Source organism: Miniopterus natalensis, chromosome 6, assembly GCF_054644295.1.
Source record: "Miniopterus natalensis isolate mMinNat1 chromosome 6, mMinNat1.hap1, whole genome shotgun sequence".
Classification (NCBI taxonomy): Eukaryota; Metazoa; Chordata; class Mammalia; order Chiroptera; family Miniopteridae; genus Miniopterus; species Miniopterus natalensis.
Window position 1 is genome coordinate 10,108,194 of NC_142086.1, and position 14,976 is coordinate 10,123,169.

Consider the following 14,976-nt stretch of genomic DNA (forward strand, 5'->3'; position numbering starts at 1 on the left):
TTTTTAAATGGGCAAAAGAGATCTTGTATTAAATGTTCTTACCAAAATAAAATAAAAATGAGCAAAGGATCTGCATAGATATTTCACCAAAGAAGATACACACATGGCCAATAAGAGGACGAAATTCATTAGCCACCAGGGAAATGCAAATGAAAACCATAGTGAGATACCACTTGACATCCACTAGGATGACTAGAATCAGAAAGACAAGAATAACAAATGTTGACATGGATGTAGAGAAAAGGGAACCCGCATACACTGCTGGTGGGAATGCAAAGCAGGGCAGCCACTTTGGAAAGCAGCCTGGCGGTCCTCAAAACCTTAAACACGGTTACCATTTGACCAAGCAATTCTACTCCTAAGCATGTATCCAAGAGAACTAGAAGCGTATGTCCGCACAAAAACTTTACGAATGTTTATAGCGGCATTACTTTTTTCATTTATCAATTTTATTTTTTTTATTTACATTTTGTCCCGCCACCATTTTCTACTCCTACCCCACTCCCCCCTACCCTTCGACGACCATCAGTTTGTTCTCTGTATCTATGTGTCTGTTTCCATTTTGTTTATGCATTTGTTTGGGGGTTTTTTAGATTCCACATATAAGTGAAATCATATGGTGTTTGTCTTTCTCTGACTTATTTCACTCAGTACAATAACCTCTAAATCCATCCATGTTTTCTCAAATAGCAAGATTTTATTCTTTTTAACAGGGAATAATATTCCATTGTATATATGTACCACTTCTTCTTTATCCAATCATCTTTTGATGGACACTTACACTGCTTCCATATCTTGGCTATTGTAAAGAATGCTGCAATGAACATAGGGGCGTATGTGTCTCTTTGAATTAGTGCTATTGTTTTCTTTGGATAAATACTCTGAGTGGGGGTTGGGAAGCTGGCGGCCCTGTGAGAAGCAGCAGAGGCCCCGCTCCCAGCCACGGGCTCGATTTCCTCCTAAAATCCTACGGAGCCAGCTTGGAAAAGCCAGAGAAACATACCCGAGTGGACGGAGCATGAGTGGGGAGCACTGAAGACACATCACGGAGTCCGGTAAGGGGGGGGCATAGGAAGGGGGGAGGCCCCCTGAAGCCCGTGCTGGGCCCCGAGCCCGGAGGCCTAGAGGCTGCAAAGCTCCCGCCCCTCGGGAGTGCGGACGGCCTCCAAAAGCGGGGATCCCACACCCGGGGCGACAAGAAGGTAAGGAGCGCCCCGCACACAGGACAGAGGGAGCTGGGGAAGCGGGGTGCCCGCGAGGAGGGGACGGCGCCTTCCTAGGAAACAGAGCCTCTAATGGCGGCCGGCGCCTTCCTGGGGAACAGAGCCTCTAATGGCGGCCGGCGCCTTCCTGGGGGACAGAGCCTCTAGTGGCGGCCGGCGCCTTCCTAGGGAACAGAGCCTCTAGTGGCGGCCGGCGCCTTCCTAGGGAACAGAGCCTCTAGTGGCGGCCGGCGCCTTCCTGGGGGACAGAGCCTCTAGTGGCGGCCGGCGCCGCCTTCCTAGCAAAACGAGGCTTCTAGTGGCAGCTGTGACCAGCATCTAGTGTTCAGGGTGCCAATGATAGGGAAGGCTGTCCCAAGGTCTGCGGCACCCGAGTGGTGAGGGACCAGAGGACTGCGCTGAGCAGCGCACATGGGGACCCCCTGTCTCCCTGTGGGGCACTGTGCTGAGCCCCAGAAAGCGCTGAATCTGCGGGGCACAGGGGAGGGGAGGAGCCCTCCCGCCCTGAGCCCCCAGTAGCCAGAGGCTGGGACCTGTCACCAGCCCTGGGGGGCACTGTGGTGTCACATGAAGCTGCCCCAGCTTTGCTGAGACCAGTGGTGCCGGGCGCTGTGTGGAGCTGACTTTGGGTCCCTCCCGCTGGGGGCCTTGATGAGGGGGCGGAGGGACCTTGCGGGGTGGACCCTCTGCCTGTGTTGCTTTGTGCATTTGTGAGTCTGATCCAAGAACTGGCTCCCACCTTCCCCGCGTGCACTGTGGACAGACCAGCGGAGGCTGGGACTGGGGTCTGCGCAGTAGACGGTCTGAGGGGCGGGCCTGGTGCGACCAGCCAACCAGAGCTGAGCGGGGAGGGGCGGGGCCCACCGGCCTCTCCTGCAGCAGGAGCCCCGCCCCCAACAGGAAAGGGGCGGGTCCCGCTCACTGAGGCCCCAGACACCCCGCAGGGCACAGTCCTGAGGGGGAAGGAGAGCAGCTCACAGGAGAACATCACAAGAATAAGACTCTCGGGGACTGTTGTTTGGGAGCTGGAGGAAACGCTGAAAACCCCTGCTGGGGGCTGGGCAGGCAAAGGGCTCATGGGAATGTTTTTTTAATCGAACCCACTGAGCCCAGGCTGCCAAAATGGCCCCTACAGAAAAGGCAACAGGCTGAAATCAATCTGAAATCAATCCGCAGGACAGAGCCTGCGGAACTAGAATCAGAGGACAGGGTAGGGACTGAGGAGCTGGCAGTGGAGCAGAGACTAACTCCCGCAGAGTGAGCAACACCTCTAAGGGGAGTGATACCCTGGGCTACACTAGCCACCCTGCACCCTAAAGACTCTACAGAAGGCTCTGGAGCAAGACCAGGAAACTACAAGGTTGCAAAGTAGCTGACAAGAGGAGGTGGCCCACGGAGAGCCTCAGATCAACCATCTACCTAAGGACACCAGAGCCAAACCCAGATGGCTTCTCACATTGGGTGATACACAAGCACCTCCCAGGAGAACAGAAATCAGCCCACAAAACAGTGAGCCTCAGACAACACAAGCTGCCCAGAAGAGACTCACCTGGTTGACTGTCTTTTTTTCTTCTGGTTTTTTTTTTTTTTTTTTTTTGGTTTGGTTTGGTTTGTTTTTGTGTGTGTTTTTTGTTTTTAATTTTTTTGTTTTTTGTTTGTGTGTTTGTTTGTTTTTTTCTCTTTTTTCCTTAGGAAAAAGAGAAAGGGGAGAAATTTTGTTTTTTCTTCTTTTTCACATTTTATAATAATTTTTAAAAATTTTTTTAAAAAACATTTTTTAACTAAATTTTTTTCTTTTTTATAAAAGAATTTTGTCTTGCTTGTTTTTAGTTTTGTTTTGTTTATTTGCTTTGTTTTGTTTTATCCTTGCTTCTACTATCAAGACTTTCTTGATATCCCTGCTTAACGACTGGGACTTCATCACTATAACTAAGTTTACTGCTTTCCTCTATAGTTTCCCCCAAATCTCTTACCAGACTCCCTCCCTAACTGGGCTATATCTCTCTCCTGTTGATCCATTGGCATAACTTTTTTTCTTTTTTCTTTTTCTACTTTTCTTTCATTCTTTTGTTATCCTCCCTTCTGTCTTCCTGTCTGTCTGTTCGATTGTTAGTTTCTCTTATTCTCTTTATTGTATTTTTGTTTCTCATTTTCAACTATTATCCTATTCCTATTCTTTCCCTTAATTTTTTGCTGGCCCTTCTTTCAGAATCTTTTCTGTGCTTCTGTTATCTCTCAGTAGTTTCTCTATTTTTTACATTTTAGTTTTTTATTATTTTCTAAATTATCACCACTATTAACAAGAATATACATCTCTCTCTCTAAGCGTTACTTTTCTTTCTCTCTTTCCTTCTTTTAAGCATTTTTTTGTGTGTGTGTTCTCCCTTCACTCTCCCAGTTCTATTTTCATGTGGGTTTTCATTGTGACTGTCAAGATATTTTGTAAGATACCCCTTGTTTCCCGGAAGTTTAGTTGGGTATTGTCCTGCCTTGCCAGCACACAACAAGGTTGGGGCTGAGACACAGCCAACCTGAGAGGAGGGTCCTCCCAAGGACTGATCAACGGCAATCTAGACCCAACCACAACAGGAGAACAAAAAGAAACCACAAAAGGGACACCCACAAGAGGGACACTCCTAGAGCAAAGAGCTCAGAAGTATGAGGAAAACACACCTCTGGGCTCCACTGGACCCACAAGACAATATCCCATCCCACAAGACTGGGAGACAGCAAAAATATTTAATATATAGATACAAACACTAAGACCTACCAAAATGGGGAGACAAAGAAACAACCCCCAAATTAAAGAAAAGGAAACATCGCCAAAAAAATACTTTGATGAGATGGAGTTAAGCAAGTTATCAGAAACGGAGTTCAAAGTACTGATTATGAAGATGTTCAAGGAACTAAAGAAGACACTGGATGATAAGATCGAGGATCTTAGTGAAAACATGAAAAAAGACACATACCATAAACAAAACTCAGACACAGATAAAGAATGCTGTATCTGATATCAAGAATGCACTGGAAGGAATTAAAAGCAGGCTCAATGAAGCAGAGGATAGAATAAGTGACTTAGAAGACAAGGTAGAAAAAATCAATCAGAGCGCAAAAAGAAAAAACACTTAAAAAGCATGAGGACAGTCTGAGGGGGCTTTGGGACAACATGAAGCAAAACAACATTCACATTATAGGAGTGCCAGAGGGGGAGGAAAGACAGCAAGGGATAGAGAACTTGGTGGAGGAAATAATGATAAAAAACTTCCCTAGGCTGGCGAAGGAGAAAGCCACACAAGTTCAGGAGGCACAGAGGGTTCCAAACAAGAGGGACCCAAAGAGACCCACTCCAAGACACATCATAGTTAAAATGGCAAATGTCAAGGACAAAGAGAAAATATTAAGGGTTGCAAGAGAGAGACAAGCAGTGACCTACAAGGGAACCCCCATAAGGCTGACAGCTGATTTCTCAACAGAAACTACAGGCCAGAAGGGAGTGGCATGAAGTTCTCCAAGTAATGAAAAGCAAGAACATGCAACCAAGATTGCTTTATCCAGCAAGGTTATCATTTAAAATTGAAGGTGAAATAAAAAGCTTCCCAGACAAAAAAAGGCTAAAGGAGTTCAGTACCACTAAACCAGCATTGCAAGAAATGCTAAGAGGACTGCTCTAAGAAAAAGAAAGAATAGTGAGAGAAAGGTACATCAGCATCAACAGGGAAAATGGCATTAAATAAGTTTATATCAATAGTAACCTTAAATGTAAATGGAATAAATGGTCCAATCAAAAGACATAGAGTAGCAGAAGAGATAAGAAAACAGGACCCAAATACATGCTGTTTACAAGAGACCCACCTGAGACCAAAAGACTCACACAGGCTAAAAGTGAAGGGATGGAGTAAAATATTCCTTGCAAAGGGAAAGGAAAAGAAAGCTGGAGTAGCAATTCTTATTTCTGACAAAACAGACTTCAAAATAAAGACCACAATAAGAGACAAAGATGGTCACTACATAATACTAAAGGGATCAATCCAATAGGAGGAAATAACCCTTATAAACATTTATGCACCCAAAATAGGAACACCTAAATATATTAAAAATGTCTTGGGGGACTTTAAAGGGGAGATTGACAGCAACACAATCATAGTAGGGGACTTTAACACCCCACTGTCAGCATTGGACAGATCCTATCAGGACAAAAAATCAACAGGGAAACAGACCTTAAATGACTCACTGGACCTAATGGATTTAATTGACATTTACAGAACATTTCACCCCAAAGCAGCAGAGTACACATTCTTCTAAAGTGCACATGGAACATTCTCAAAAATAGACCACATGTTAGGGCACAAGGCAAGCCTCTACAAATATAAGAAGATTGAAATCATATCAAGCATCTTCTCAGATCACAATGCCATGAAACTAGAAATCAACCACTATAAAAAAACTCAAAAATATTCAAACACATGGAGGCTAAATAGCATGTTATTAAACAATGAATGGGTTACCAATGAGATCAAGGAAGAAATCAAACACTTCATAGAAAGTCACGAAAATGAACAGACAACAACCCAAAACCTATGGGACACGGCAAAAGCAGTCCTGAGAGGAAAACTCATAGCATTACAGGCCTATCTCAAGAAACAAGAAAAAGATCTAATGAACCATCCAACACAACAACTAAAAGAACTAGAATGAGAACAGCAAAAAAAAGCCCCGAGGAAGTAGAAGGAAGGAAATAATAAAAATCAGAGCAGAAATTAATGACATAGAGACTAAAAAAAAAAAAAATACAAAAAAAATCAATGAAACCAAGAGCTGGTTCTTTGAAAAGGTAAATAAGATTGATGCACCTTTAGCCAGACTGACTAAGAAACAAAGAGAGAGGACCCAAATAAATAAAATCAGAAATGAAAGAGGCGATATAACAACTGACCCAATAGAAATACAAAGGATTGTAAGAAAATATTATGAGCAAATATATGCCAACAAATTGGACAACATGGGGGACATGGACAAATTCCTAGAAGCATACAACCTTCCAAAGCTGAATCAAGAAGAGGCAGAAAACCTGAATAGGCCAATAACAACTAATGAAATTGAAGCAGTAATCAAAAACTCCCAGCAAACAAAAGTCCTAGACCAGATGGATTTACAGGAGAGTTTTACCAAACATTCAAAGAAGAATTAACACCTATTCTATTCAAACTATTCCAGAAAATTCAAGAGGAGGGAAAACTCCCAAACTCTTTTTATGAGGCAGCATCATCCTAATCCCAAAAACAGATAAAGATACTACAAAGAAAGAAAATTACAGGCCAATAGGCCTGATGAACATAGGTGCTAAAATCCTCACTAAAATACTAGCAAACCGGATCCAGCAATACATTAAAAAGATCATATATCATGACCAAGTGGGATTTATTCCAGCGATGCAAGGCTGGTACGACATCCGCAAATCAATAAATATGATACATCACATAAACAAAATGAAGGACAAAAATCATATGATCATATCCATAGACGCAGAAAAAGCATTCGACAAAATCCAGCACCCATTTCTGATAAAAACTCTCAGCAAAGTGGGAATAGAGGGATCATACCTCAACATAATAAAGGCCATATATGACAGACCTATAGCCAACATCATACTCAATGGGCAAAAACTGAAACCATTTCCATTAAAAACAGGAACAAGACAGGGATGTCCACTTTCACCACTCTTATTCAACATAGTACTGGAAGTCCTTGCCATAGCCATCAGACAGGAAGAAAACATAAAAGGTATCCCAATTGGAAAGGAGGAAGTAAAACTGTCATTATTTGCAGATGACATGATATTGTACACAGAAAACCCTAAAGACTCCATCAAAGTACTACTAGATTTGATAAACAAATTTGGAAAGGTAGCTGGATACAAAATCAACATCCGGAAATCAGTGGCATTCTTATACACCAACAATTAACCTTCAGAGAGAGAAACTAAAAAAACAATAACATTTACCAACTAAAAAAATAAGATACCTAGGAATAAACTTAACCAAGAATGTAAAAGACCTGTACTTGGAAAACTATATGACACTGAAAAAAGAAATAGAGGAAGATTTAAACAAGTGGAAGACTATACCATGCTCATGGGTTGGAAGAATTATCATTAAAATGTCCAACTACCCAAAGCAATTTATAAATTCAATGGAATTCCTATTAAAATACCAACAGCATATTTCACAGACCTAAAAACAAACATTTCGAAAATTTATATGGAACCAAAAAAGACCCTGAATAGCTGCAACCTTCTTGAGAAAAAAGAACAGAGTGGGAGGGATCACATTACTGGACTTCAAACTGTATTACAAAGCCACTGTAATCAAAACGGCCTGGTATTGGTACAACAACAGGCATATAGATCAATGGAACAGAACAGAGACCCCAGAAATAGACCCACACAATTATGGTCAGTTAATATTTGACAAAAGAGGCAAGAGTATCCAATGGAGTAAAGACAGTCTCTTCAATAAGTGGTGCTGGGAAAATTGGACAGATACATGCAAAAAAATGAAACTAGACCACCAACTTTCACCATACACAAAAATAAACTCAAAATGGATAAAAGACTTAAATGTAAGTCACCAAACCATAAAAATCCTGGAAGAAAACATAGGCAGTAAAGTCACAGACATCCCACGTAGTGGAATTTTCACTGATACATCTCCTAGGGCAAGAGAAACAAAAGAAAGAATAAACATATAGGACTGCATCAAACTAAAAAGCTCCTGCACAGCAAAAGAAAACAGCCTCAAATTACAAAGGAACCGCTCGGTCTGGGAAAATATATTTTCCAAGGATGTATCTGATAAAGGGCTAATTTCCAAAGTGTACAAAGAACTCACATTACTCAGCAAGAGGAAGACAAACAACCCAATTAAGAAATGGGCAAAGGACTTAAATAGACACTTCTCCAAGGAGGACATACAAATGGCCAAGAGACACATGAGAAAATGCTCAATGTCACTAGTCATCAGACAGATGCAAATTAAAACCACAATGAGGTATCACCTCACACCTGTCAGAATGGCTCCATCAACAAATCAACAAACGACATGTGCTGGCGAGGGTGTGGGGAAAGGGGAACCCTAGTGCACTACCGGTGGGAATGCCAACTGGTGCAACCACTGTGGAAAACAGTATGGAGGTTCCTCAAAAAATTAGACATGGAGCTGCCTTTTGACCCAGTGATTCCACTCCTAGGAATGTATCCTAAGAATCCTGAAACTCTAATCAGAGAGAATATATGTACCCCGATGTTCATAGCAGCACAGTTTACAATAGCTAAGATCTGGAAACAGCCCAAGTGCCCATCAGTAGATGAGTGGATAAAAAAGCTGTGGGACATTTACACCATGGAATACTACGCAGCTGTAAAGAAGAGGAATCTTATACCTTTGGGACAGTATGGATGGACCTGGAGAATATTATGCTAAGTGAAATAAGCCAGGCAGAGAAAAACAAACATCACATGATCTCACTTAATAAACTGATAAACAGAATAGATTCAGTGACATGGAAGCAGAGATCAGACTGACAAATGTCAGAGGGATGGAGGAGGGCAGGTGGGTGGAGGGGGAGAGAGTAACCAAAGAATTTATATGCATATATGCACAACCCAAGGACACGGACAATGGTGGGGAGAGGGCCTGGGGAGGGGGATGGGACCTAGGGGAATGGGTCATTGGGGAGAAAAAGGGACATCTGTAATATTTTAAACAAAAATAAAAATTAATAATTAATAAAATAAACAAACACACCACCATTAAAAAATCAAAAAATAAAAATCAAAAAAATAATAGCATCCTAAAAATAAATAAATAAATCCTGAAAATCAAAGTCAAATGGATCAATGAACCTAACTGTGCTTCAAGTTAGTGGCATGACCTCAGAGAAACTTCAGGTGATTTAAAAGCCAGTAATCTGCCCTGGCTGTGTGGCTCGGTTGGCTGGAATGTCATCTTGTATACCAAAGAGGTTGTGGGTTCAATTCCCAGTCAGGGTACATACTTAGGTTTCAGGATCAATCCCTGGTCAGGGCACATACAGGAGGCAACTAATCAATCTCTCTCTCTATCTTTCTCTCTCTCTCTCTCTCTAGCATCAATAAACATATCCTTGGGTGAAGATTTTTTTTTTTTAAATCCAGTAACTTGATTTTATATCCCTCATGAAATATTGCCCAAGGACAAAAAACTGCAAAGAAATATTTTTTAAAAATTGTTTTCAGTAATCATATTGTTGATAATAAAATTATTATATTTTGAAACTATTACATATTTAGTAGAATAAATCAACTATGTAATTAATGTTGTTAGGAACCAAGATTTTGAATTTAAGAAAAAAGGATAGAAATATAACATTCAAGAAATAAGTGAAAACCTGTAAATTTACATTTGAATTGGAAAATATCAATATGAATGTATGATGCATTTTCTTAAATATACTTATTTTCTAGCTTTGTTCACTCGGGAGCAGTGAGAGCACAGTTGCAGTGAGCTCCCCTAGTGTTCAGACTGTGAGTTCTAAACACCATCTGGTAAAAAGAACCACAGCTCCTTGGGAAAACGGCTGATTCAAAGTCAAGGGGAGAAAACACATCAGGTGAATTGGGCCATCTTATTATGCCAGTCTTTTCTATGTGCCTTGCTTGTATCCACTCATTTATCTCATTTTATAGCTGAGAAAACTGAGCATTAAATAGATTGCCCAAGGTCACATAGATTCATGTGACAAAAAACAAATACAAGCCCAGGTTTCAGAGCCAACTTGAAAAGTTGCTCAGCCTTGCCAGTAACAGAGAAACACATATTAAGAAAAACTTTACTTACTTATTTGAAGGGCAGAAGTTAATGTCCGATATGGGATATTTTAGCGAGCACTTGAAATCGGAACTCTTACACATTGCTGGTAGAAATTTAATTTTTTAGAACTTTTTTGGATCGTGATTTCACCATACTTAATACATTTGAAGATGTGCACTCCCTATGCCCAGCAGTCCCACATCTAGGCTAGAGAAATTCAATAAACACCTATACAGCATACTGGCGTATAAACATCCACGTTCATTACAGCTCAGTTTGCAACAGCCTCAGCACCTCTCAGGAGTCTAGATACATAAATGCATTTAAGGGTATACGCTACGTAGTAATTCAAATGCATGAATCAGATCCACTGGAGAAACCTCAAATTAATGTTGAGTGGAAAGTAAAACTGCATATAAAACATACAGCTTGCCCTGGCCGGTGTGGCTCAGTTGGCTGGGTGTAGTCCCAGGCACTGAAAAGTTGCCAGTTCGATTCCAGGTCAGGGCACATGCCCAGGTAGCAGGCTTGATCCTCGTTAGGGAGTATGCCGGAGGCAGGCAATCAGTTTCACTCTCATATCGATGTTTCTCTCTCTCTCCCTCTTCCTTTCTCTCTCTAAAAATCAATAAAAACATATTTTTAAGAATGTAGATAGCTTGATAGTACCTATGCAAATCTTAAAAGTTCACAAAATAAGTATATGTATTGTTTGTGAATTTATATGTGTGCAGTAAAAAGTATATATGAATGGCCTATACTGACCAGAAGGCAAAGAAGGGATGTTTTGTCATATCTTTAATATTTTATAGTTTGAAAAAAGAGATTGAAGGCAAATATGGTAAAATTCTAACAACTGTGGCATTCTGATGATGGCATATAGACATGTTATTTTGTGTACAGTAATTTAAATTTTAATAATTAAAAGATTTAAACATTCAAAGCACCAATATCTTATATTAGGCACAAAAGAGTGAAAGCTAAATTGCAATGTGCTAGCTTGGACTGGATCCTAAACTAGAAAAAGGACATTGGTGGAAAAACTGGTGAAATCCAAATAAACTCCTAATTTAGTTAATGGCATTGCTCTGATGTTAATTTCTTGGTTTGGACAAAAGTGCTGTGGTTACGGAAGATGTTTACATTAGGGGACGCTGAGAGAAGGGTATAAAGGAACTTTTTGTATTATCTTTGCAACTTTTCTGTAAATCTAAGCTTATCTCAAAAAATGAGAAGGTATTAAATCAAATTCCATATATTTCTCTAAATGTTTTTCTTTTGATGGAAATTCAACCCTTTTCAAGGGTAAGTTTTATGAGCCTCTATACTTACCTAGTGGCCTTTTCAGGTCTGAGTGGCATTGTCTGTAGGTGCCATCACCACATTTCTGCAGCAATGCAAATGTTGATGTGAGTACTGGGAGGGTGTCACATGAGCCGCTTCAGGGACAGGCCTCTGTGGACAGGCAGTCTTTGAGGAAAAAATAAAATAATAAATAACACAAGAATAAGCTCTGTTTCACAACTGTAACCCTACTTTTGCCCACCGTATGTGTCTCCTGGTTTTTCTTCAGTTTTCCAAATACAACAGATTTTCCTGGAGAGCCTGGGATATGCCAAGTATTTCGTGGCAGCGGCTAATTAGGTGAACATGACTCACGGAGCTGTAAGTTTTGAGAGGCCATTCAAAAGGCAAAACTTTGGAAAGGTAAAATTATAGCTCAAGATGTGTAAGTAGCAAGTGATCCTAAGAAAGTCGGCAGCGTCCTGCCAAGTAAAACATAGAGGCCGCTGTTCCTTTCTGTTTTCAGAGAGGAGGCCTTTCACCCTTTTTTTTTTTTGCAGTTCACAAAGTTAGTGGGATCTTATTTGTATAGAATATTTTAGATTTTCAATGAGCTTTTACGATCATTAGGTTTCCTAACAGTTGCATGACACAGGAGGGTGGGTGTTTCCTTTCCCTCTGAGAGGAGAGTGAAGCCCCAGGAACTTGGGGGTTTGTTTAAGGCTCCGGAACTACACCCCTGAGCCCTCCAGAATGGCACTCAGAGTTTAACCTGTATACGACTCACCTGGGCATCCTGTGAAGATGAAAGTTTTGATTCAGTGGCCGTGTGTGGGGCCTGAGATTCTGCGTTCCTAATAGGCTTCCAGGTCACTGCTGGTCCTCTGGCCCCACTCTGAGTGATGGGTTACTCCCTTCTGACCTTTGACACAGGCTGGTGTTAAACTGCACTGGCCCACTTTCCCTGTGCCCACCTGTCAGTGCAGATGGACTTCTTGTAATGTTTAGCAAAAGAAAGGGATCTCACCGTAAAAAGCATCCTGATTGCTGTTCTCAATCAAGCAGAAATGACTTCAGGGCTCTGGGGTGGTTTTCATTCTTGGGGCACCTTCCTTCTTCATGTAATCCACCTGTAACTAACAGGCAGGGTGTGCAGGGGTAACCAAGGCTGGAGGTAGGCAGAAACGTGTTTGGATGCTCCCAGCATTTATCTTTATGATTTAGGTTTTGTCGGAAATTATAATCTATCTCAATCCCAGATGAATTTGAGCCTTGGAATCTGGTCGAAAGGCACCCCTGGGTGCCGGAACCTAAGCGCTCTGCCCAAGCTCTGCGTGTCTGCGTGGACGGCATTTTCCCACACAAGCCCTGGGAATCTCCTTTGCACAACGTATGAAATCTGGTTTGGTCATCCCACCACATCCGAAATGCTAGTCAATATGGTGTGGCCTTACTGTATGTAGAAAATTTGTTTCTGAGGAGAGAGGGAGCTATGCCTTCCAGAGACTGGATCTGCTTTCGGGGATCCAGAGCCACTCTGGCTTTGTGGTCCGGTGTGGCGAAGGGTGCTCCATGTGGCACTCTTGCCCCTCCTGTGCTCTGGGATAAGACAGGACAGAGGCCAGCTGACAGCCCACGGGCCCCTGTTCTAAGCAGCAAGCATGGGTGTTCGACTCTTTCCTTCTAACCGGACAGACTGGTATGATGAGGTGTCAGCTTTCTTTATAGAACACTTTTTGGTTTCCTCAGTGACACTTATTATGAACGGTTCTCAAATATTACTGAAGGACAAATACCTCTGTTGATGTATTTCCAAATATCAAACCTATCCTGGGAGAGTTTGCTTCAAGGGCAGACTGAATTCTGGTGCTGAGCCCAGCCGTTAAGCAGGGGTTGCCAGGACTGGAAGAAGTTAACTGTTATATCAGCAATAGATGATTTTACAAAACATGCCCTTACTCTAAGATTCTGATACGACAGGGCCCTCACTTGATCACTCAGCTGAGATGGTGAGCTCCTCTTTGTGTGTAAAGCTTCATACTAGCCCTGGGGGTGGTGAGAGTATATATATATATATATAAAGTGAAACAGAAAGATATGGCATTAGTTCTTAAGGACTCCATACTCTGACTGAGAAACTAAGAAATAAAACTAGTAAAAAAAAATAAAACTAATAAATATGGCAATGTAATAAACGCTAACTGGTCCAGTCATAAATCCCAAAGAGAGTGTTCCTGATGGCAAGAGAAAACTTCACAGAGGAGGTGAAATTTAAGCTGGACTCTGAGGGATGGGTAGTGTGGTAATGAAGTGGAAATGAACATTAACACTTAAAGCTCAAGGTATCTGAAAGTGAAAGGGGGCTCTTGGACTAGACCATGCCTATGGAGGGAGGCTGTGGGAACAGGCTGGAAAGGTAGGTTGTTGCCACGTTGCAGAGAGTCCAGAAAATCAAAGCTAAAGCATCGTTTCCACCCCAGGGGCAGTGGGAACACACTGAAGTTTAGTAAATCTTCAGATTTACCTTAGTGGAACACTCATGGGGGTTCCTGAGGTTAATCTCCTAAAGTAAAAAGAGACATTCCTACACAATCATAATCCCCGGGCACTCAGAACACTAAAAGGGCCAGGTTGGTCATCACAAAACCAACTTTCTCATCCTTGCTCTGCTGCAGGCTCATTGGTGATGGGAAAGACAACCTCTAGGCCACAATGTCTTTGACTATAAATAAAAGGGTTAATCAAGATCATTCCTAAAGTTCCTTCTAGCTCATTCTTCTGTTTGACTTTCTCCATCACAGTGAGAAAAGAAAAACCTGTTATACCCTATTTAATGACATTGAAATCAGTTTTAATTACTTAAATTTGCAGATTTGTTCTAATTCTAGCTGCACTGCAAAGCAGACATTTGCATGCTGGAAAAGAAGTCATACATGACTTATTCTCTAAAACTTTGTCATAAAAAGCATCTATGGAGGGCAGATGAAGGCATTTTTTGACTACTGAACTGTCAAATAAGAATCATTTTTCAAAATCACAGATGAAAATTTTTAAAGCAAAATACAGTAAAATTATAGCAAAATACTTTTTAAAAAGTGTACTCTTGAATGTTACAGTGGATAACAATACTGATTTGATCTTTGTATTTTTGTGATGTACAGGAAACACCAATACTAAATTTGTCACCAACTCATTTTCAAAAGAAATTGTATCCATAAAGGGACAAGTCCCTTTTTTTTTTTCCTTTGAATTAGCAACATGAAAAAAAAATTAAGAGCTTTTCTAAAAACAGAAGCAAAGAGTCATGAAAACACGGTAGTCCTTTGTAAGAAGTGTTCTGTGTGGGTTTCACAGCCATTCCTAGGTTCTGCAGGGTAGTCAGAAAACCTTGTTTCCAGTTTCTCTTCTACCTCGACTAGCTCTGTGAGGGCAAAGACACCATTTATCTCACTTCACCTTTCCTTTGAAATACCACAATTATGGTTATTATTGTCCTTTCCCTCCCTGAGATACCTGAGTGCCGGGACTCTGTATTCACAGCTTACTTTCTCTATCCAGCACGTAAGTTACTCAATATTCACTGAATGAGTTTTTTTATCTGTAAAGTGAGGCAGTTGGACAAA